The following is a 7060-nucleotide window of genomic DNA, read 5'->3' as shown; positions in this document are numbered from 1 at the left end:
CTTTTTCACACCTGGACTCGAGCTTTCCTCTGTCCTGTTGGTAAGCATAACACACTGACCCAAACTTGTGCATCCTGGCTATCACACCTTTTTCCTGTCAGTGCTGTATACGGGGTGGTGCCCGTGTGCTTGTTAAAACACCGATTTCTGGTGTAAGCGGCTTCTTGTACCGCGTAATGCCATAGACTCTTGAATAAGTTACCATCTATTAGCTTACACCTAGCCATTTCGAAAAGAGTGCATCCTTCCCTCTCTGCTATCCCGTTCTGGTGCGGGGAGTAAGGACAGGACGTCTCATGTCTGATCTTATTCCTTCTCAGCAGTGATTGGAACTCTCTATTTGTGAACTCTGTTCCGTTATCGGACCGTTAGCATTTTATGTTGCCGTACAGAGCTACATCTGCAAGGAATTTTTCTGTGGCCTGGAGTGTGTCACTCTTTGCTTTGAAAAAGTTAACAAACACTGCCCCTGTACACACATCTGTAAAAGACTGTACATATTTAAAGCCTATGAACTCATTGTTTACTGGACCGGCTAGATCTGTGTTAACTAGCTCAAGTGGTATCTTTACCTTTTCCGTGGGACCTCTGTTCCTTGTTTGAGTGAACTTTCCCTTTATACACACATCACATTCTTTGTTAGGTCTATGCTTTTCACCATTAATGTGCATACTGTCACCGATTGCAGCTTCAGTATATCCTCGTAATTACAATGACCCATGATCTCATGCCATGTCTGAATATCATGACAGACATTACACATATAATTTTCGTTACATTCTGTTTGTAGATAATACATTCTCTTGTACACCTCTATGTTAAATCTCGTACCGTCAGGCTCTACAAGAACATCTTTACCTTCATTGAAGAACACTTTGGCACTGTTTGCAGTAGCAGATTTTACAGAGAATAGTTCTTGTGGGAACAAGGGTATGTAGAGAGCGTTCTTTAACGTCACTGTAAACCGGCGCCCCTCACTGTCTATGAGGCATACCTGTGCGTCTCCTCTCCCCTGCGCCAACCCGAATGTGCGCTTCCCGTCTCCCAGCTCCATGCTGTGTCTCTCCGGCTCGAAGGTGCTGTCAAAGTTCTTGAATCGGTTCCTGTCGTTGATGATGTGGAACGACGCATCTGTGTCCACGATCAGTCCCTTCCTTTGGACCTGCTGCTGCTGCGTTGACTGGGTGACGTATGCTGTCTGAGCCCCGAAGGTGAAGTCCTCTCTTCCCGCTGCTCTCCGGGCGTCGTCTCGACTCGCCTCACGTCCACCGTTGCCGCCATCTTGTCCACAGCTGCCATCTTGTCCACAGCTGCCATCTTGCACGTGCGCGTACCAAGCGCTCTGTTCGCGCTTCTTTCTACACACTCTGTCCGCGTGTCCCGAAGTTCCACAGAAACTACACCAGACTGTTTTTGTGCATTTATCTTTTCGTGACCCTTTTCTCCACATCGCCAACACGCCATCTCCGTCAGGGGTCCGGTCTTTATCTTTGGCGCTGCTCGGGCCTTCATTACCCTTTCTCCCGCCTCTTCGGCGACCGGGTGTGTGTCTTCTGAGGCCTCGAAGTTCTGCAGCTTGGCCTTGAACTCCCCCAGCGACATGTCCGCTGAACTGTGTGTCACCAACAGTGTGAATGGTTTATACATCTCCGGTAGTCCCCTCATAACCATCGCCATCATTAGTCCATCGCTCAGTGCTTCTCCTGCACTCTTGAGCGCCGTGATGATTTGTTCCGCTCTGATGACGTATTCGGTCACAGTCTCTGTGTTCGCTTTCTTCAGCGCAGTCAATGTTATATACAGGGATACGATCCGGGGCCTACCTCTGCCGATGTAGTGTTCTCTTAACACTATTAGGCTCTCTCGGCCTTTGTCCTTTGTGTCCCGGAATATCAGCCCCAAGCTTGTGTTGTTTAGGAGTGGTGCTAGCTCGCAGTATGCGTCAGCATTCAGCTTGGTATCCAGGGCTTGCGCGGCCGCCGTTACTTCTCCCGTGGGGGCCGTCAAGATGGTTTTCTTCAGCCCCACTCCATGCATACAGCACAACATTCGCTCTTCCCAGAGCTTGTATTCTTCTGCCCTTCCGTTGAACGTGGGCCACTTGCTCCTTCCTCTTGTCACCATCTTTTATGGTAGCGTAGCTTAGCTGCCCGTTAGCTTAGCTTTAGTCACACGGTGCTCCCGCTGCTAAACTATCCTATACTTTGCAGCTAACTAGCCAGTGGCGGTTTCTCCACTAGGGGTGCTGGGGCGCCGAACCCCCTGGTAAAGAGAGATGAGAAGAAGATTTTTTTTTATTTTATATTTTTTTTAGAGCCCTAGAAATAAAATAAACATGTTTAAAATGAATAATATTTACTCATTTTAAGTATGTTTGTGTTTCCAATGCACAATATAACGTTAATATATCAAATATAAATAATTGTTTTCATTCACAGGAAGTGACTGTCTGATAGAGAATAATACCGCGTCTATACTTTCCATAGCCGCATTTCTCTCGGGCGAGACGCATAGCGCTTACAGTGGGCGTGCACTGGTTTCATCGCTGTATCCGTCGCAGCCAATCAGTGCGTAACGCGCTGTGCGTTGAAATATGATGTATTATGATGGAAGCCGGTCGAGTTTTCAAGCGACCAGCTAGAAAAAAAGCATTAGGCACAACACCGGTGTTGCAGACCGGATGTTTTGCTACCTTGACAGCTAGATGCAGCACGACGGTATGGTTCGGACTGTGGAGTTTCTTTTTGAGTGGATTTAAAATAAGTGGATTATGGCTTGTGTTCAACAACAACAACAACAACAACAACAACAACAATTCAACCCCATTCAACTTGTGATGGTAAGTCTATGTTAAGGCTATACTCTGTCTTAGCTGGTGAGTCGCGATCTTTCTCTCTCTCTCTCTCTTTCTCTCTCTCTCTCTCTCTCTCTCTCTCTCTCTCTCTCTCTCTCTCTCTCTCTCTCTCTCTCTCTCTCTCTCTCTATCTCTCTCTCGCTCTCGCTCTCTCTCGCTCTCTCTCGCTCTCTCTCTCTCGCTCTCTCTAGAGCGATGCTGTGTGTTGTTGTTGAAGCACATAATCACCCGGACCATGAATGGTAACTTGTTAAAAAGGACAAGATATACATAAGTGCTCGGAGCATTTATTAACGTCACATTTTCAACAAGATTGCTGGCTGCTAATTAAACACTTCATGGAAACGGGGTAACGTTATGTCAAGTTCATACGCGTACTAGTGTAGTATGAATGAACTCGACTTAACGTTGGAAACGGGGTAACGTTATGTCGAGTCAGTGTTCGCTTGGTCAGCTGTCCGCTTGCCCCCCCCCCCCCCCCCCCCCTTCACCCCCCCCGCGCCCACCCAAATGTAGTTCACACCGGCCGCCACTGTAACTAGCTATCCTTATTTTGCTCTTCCGTGATCTGGGCCCATAACCTGTTGACAGAGTCACCTGGGGAGCAACAATAACTTGGTCATGACGACAAGGTCCTCTTTAGCCTTAATCGGCGTGGTTTATTTTCATTATGCACATCTGCACCACGAGACCTCCTTGGAGAGTTAGAGTGAAAGAGATAGAGGGGGAGGGAACAGTCACCCGCGTGAATATTAAAGGCAACCAACTTGTGTTCAGCTTTTCTCTGATTGGCCGCGACCCCCCGCCCCCTTTTGCCGTGAAGGCGGCTGGCAAGCGGCAGCCGTCCCAAATGAAATCCATCAGTGGAGCAAGCGGCAGCAGTGGAGGACGCAGGCTGCTGACTGATTATTATGTTATTTCGCGTTTTTAACAACCAACTACCAGATTCACTCGTCACTGTACATCACTTCTGAAGTATAAACAAACTATTGTTATTTCGCGGAGCATAATGTATAATGTTATTTCGCGAGGCTGCTGACTGAACTAGAAAGCGTAACGTTATTATCACTTCTGAAGTATAAACAAACTATTGTTATTTCGCGGAGCATAATGTATAATGTTATTTCGCGAGGCTGCTGACTGAACTAGAAAGCGTAACGTTATTATGTTATTTCGCGTTTTTAACAACCAACTACCAGATTCACTCGTCACTGTACATCACTTCTGAAGTATAAACAAACTATACTGCTGTGACGATTTTGAATATCTTAACATGTATTTACGCCCATACTATTTTTTAGATGAATGATTGTGGATATAATATAGAAAACACATCATTATGATATTGTCAGATGGCGCAAAATACCAGATTCACGCGTCACTGTAGGCCCTACATCACTTCTGAAGTATAAACAAACTATACTGCTGTGACGATTTTGAATATCTTAACATGTATTTACGCCCATACATTTTTTTAGATGAATGATTGTGGATATAATATAGAAAACACATCATTATGATATTGTCAGATGGCGCAAAATACAATGGTGAGTGAGAAATGTATCTCCAGTGATAAAACCCAGTGCTCTATGATACACAGCGTGGATGGGCTTTCAGAGGGAGAGGCATGCATGTACATAATAACATAGTAACAATAACTTTCTGCATAATATAAATTACAACAGACTTAAAATGAGTAACAATAATTAGAGCAAAAAACTATGGTACGCCCCTTTGGGTACCTTATTATCCAATTCACTTAGGCAACTTCGTCAGGTTCCCAGGCTCTTCTCTCCTCTACAGCTGATACGTGTCTTAACCCCTTCACTGCCACATCAAAAAAGAGAAAATAAAAAACATTTGTTCCAAAAAAAATATATATAAATGAAAAACTATGAGCTTCAATGCTTTTTTGCCCCACTAATGTTCAAAGCCACCGACGCGCTCAGGTTGTGTTGCTTTGCACGTTTCTTCGCAGGTTGCCCAGCTTCAACTCGCCTCCGCGAGCCGGCTGGCAACTTACTGCGTGCCACTGCAGTTGGCTGGCAGCCAATGATCGGGCCCTGACGCCTCGCAGCTCGTCGTAATATGGCAGCCCTCCTCGTCGACAGGCTCCCGGACTTGCCGAATGTGTGGAAGGCTGACGACATTGCGGAAGGGTTTCTCGCCAGCAGCAGATACTGTTTTGACATGGCCTTGAGTCCAGCAGTGAAGAGGGGGTCGTGGTCTCACATCCCCTCACAGCCACTGTAGCACCCGGGAGGCATGTGGTTGTGGTCTCACATCCCCTCACAGCCACTGTAGCACCCGGGAGGCATGTGGTTGTGGTCTCACATCCCCTCACAGCCACTGTAGCACCCGAGAGGCATGTGGTTGTGGTCTCACATCCCCTCACAGCCACTGTAGCACCCGGGAGGCATGTGGTCGTGGTCTCACATCCCTTCACAGCCACCATAGAGTCCACCAACGATCCAGGTGGCACAGGCCCGTACAACAGAGTCAAGAGGAACACCTACAGCCGGGGCACCCCTAATAGAGCTAGGGGTGCAATAACCATCAGCAGCAGCAGCAGCACCGACACCATCCTTTTTTCGGTCATTGAGTTTGGATTTTGTGTGTGAGCTTATTTTGAATATGTACATTTGTGATTTTTTTCTTAAGTCCACAAAAGTGTGTTTTTGATTTATCTGTAAACAAAGACCAAAAATAAACTATTCATCATCATCATCATCATCAGCAGCAGCAGCAGCAGCAGCAGCAGCCCCCATGCCGGTGGAAACGATGACCGGCAACAGGCCAAAGGGTTTGTCTTTATCCGTATCAAGTTTTGGAGTGTATCAGCTCATCAAGGTTTCAAGGATCTGAATCAGTTAATAGTGATAGTGAAAGTAATTAATAATGCATAATGTGGAAGATAAATCAAACTTCATATTCTGTTCCTCACTTTGTAATGCCAGTACCTGTTATATATGAAGTCCAATATTAAGATTCAAGGTCACATAATCAATCATTACGTTATCAACTCATTAAGTCAAAATGGAAATGAAAGGGATAGGTTTCACGCGTAGATTATTTCATATAGCGGGCCTGACTCAAGGTCGTTGGCTTCGCCTGGTGCCTGTCAGTTTTCAGATGTTAGGATCTGCATTAGCTCGCATGGCCAGCCAGCTAACTTTCTGGAAAATAAAACATACTAAATGCATTTAATTAGTCAAATTGCTAATTGTTGGTCTTCGTAGCGTGACGTGAAGAAGTAATTAAAAGTTAATGGTTTTGTTTTTTTAGATGACCCACGTGATCAGGGAAGCTAACTAACAGCAAGAGAAGCCTGAGGTTGCAACTGCACATGCAGCGGAAACATCTTGGGGGGGGGAATGTAACAGCAATGTTTTAGATTCTGCAACATTTGGGCAAATATAATAGCTCAGAGTGAGATTCATTTTTTTTTTTTTTTTTTGGGAGACAGACATTTCATTATACCATTTGCAGATTACATTGAAAAAGCTCCAGAAATTACTTGAAACTCGTTACTAATAACATTGTCATGACCAACACAAGCCATACAGATGCTCCTAGTCCCACTGTCATCACAACAACAACCGATTGATGGAAGTGGCAGGAACTAAATCCTTTCATACAGAGGCAATGCCCGTTTGGAAACAGTAATGCCATTTTAGAGAAATAAACCCCCACAAAATAAGGTTTGGTTTGGTTCCGTTTTCCATCTGTTCAGGAAATGGGATTTTATTTCAAATTCAAATATCCAAACACTTTTAGTATGAGAAAGTCATCCTATTCAATCCCATTAACAAATAAATGAGAATGGATGCTCAATCATCAGCAATCAATTGAGTTGAAAGTGAATTGACCTCTTCCCATCCAGGAATGGGGTCTAGAAATGTCACGAGGCAATGTAGCCCCTTACATTACTATGGTAACTGGGCATTCCAAATGAAGCTTTCCATCGTAACCCGTCATTGTGATGGATAAGACTGATTACATTTCCGCATCTCATAAATCAGCTAGGATTAGTCTGCTCACTCAAGGGACTAAATCGATAACTACCATTCCAGTGGCCTTGGACAAGCCATTGTATGTCCAGTGTCTCCTGCCATGGACACTTATCAGTGTGTCACTGATAGGGACCCAGGAACACGCCTTAATAGATTACCTATTAGAACGGAGCCTCTTCACTCATCTCCCTCC

This window comes from Notolepis coatsorum (genome assembly GCF_963971535.1).
Source record: "Notolepis coatsorum genome assembly, chromosome: 2".
NCBI lineage: Eukaryota > Metazoa > Chordata > Actinopteri > Aulopiformes > Paralepididae > Notolepis > Notolepis coatsorum.
The sequence above is the reverse complement of the archived record's forward strand: the minus strand, read 5'-3'. Positions refer to the sequence as shown.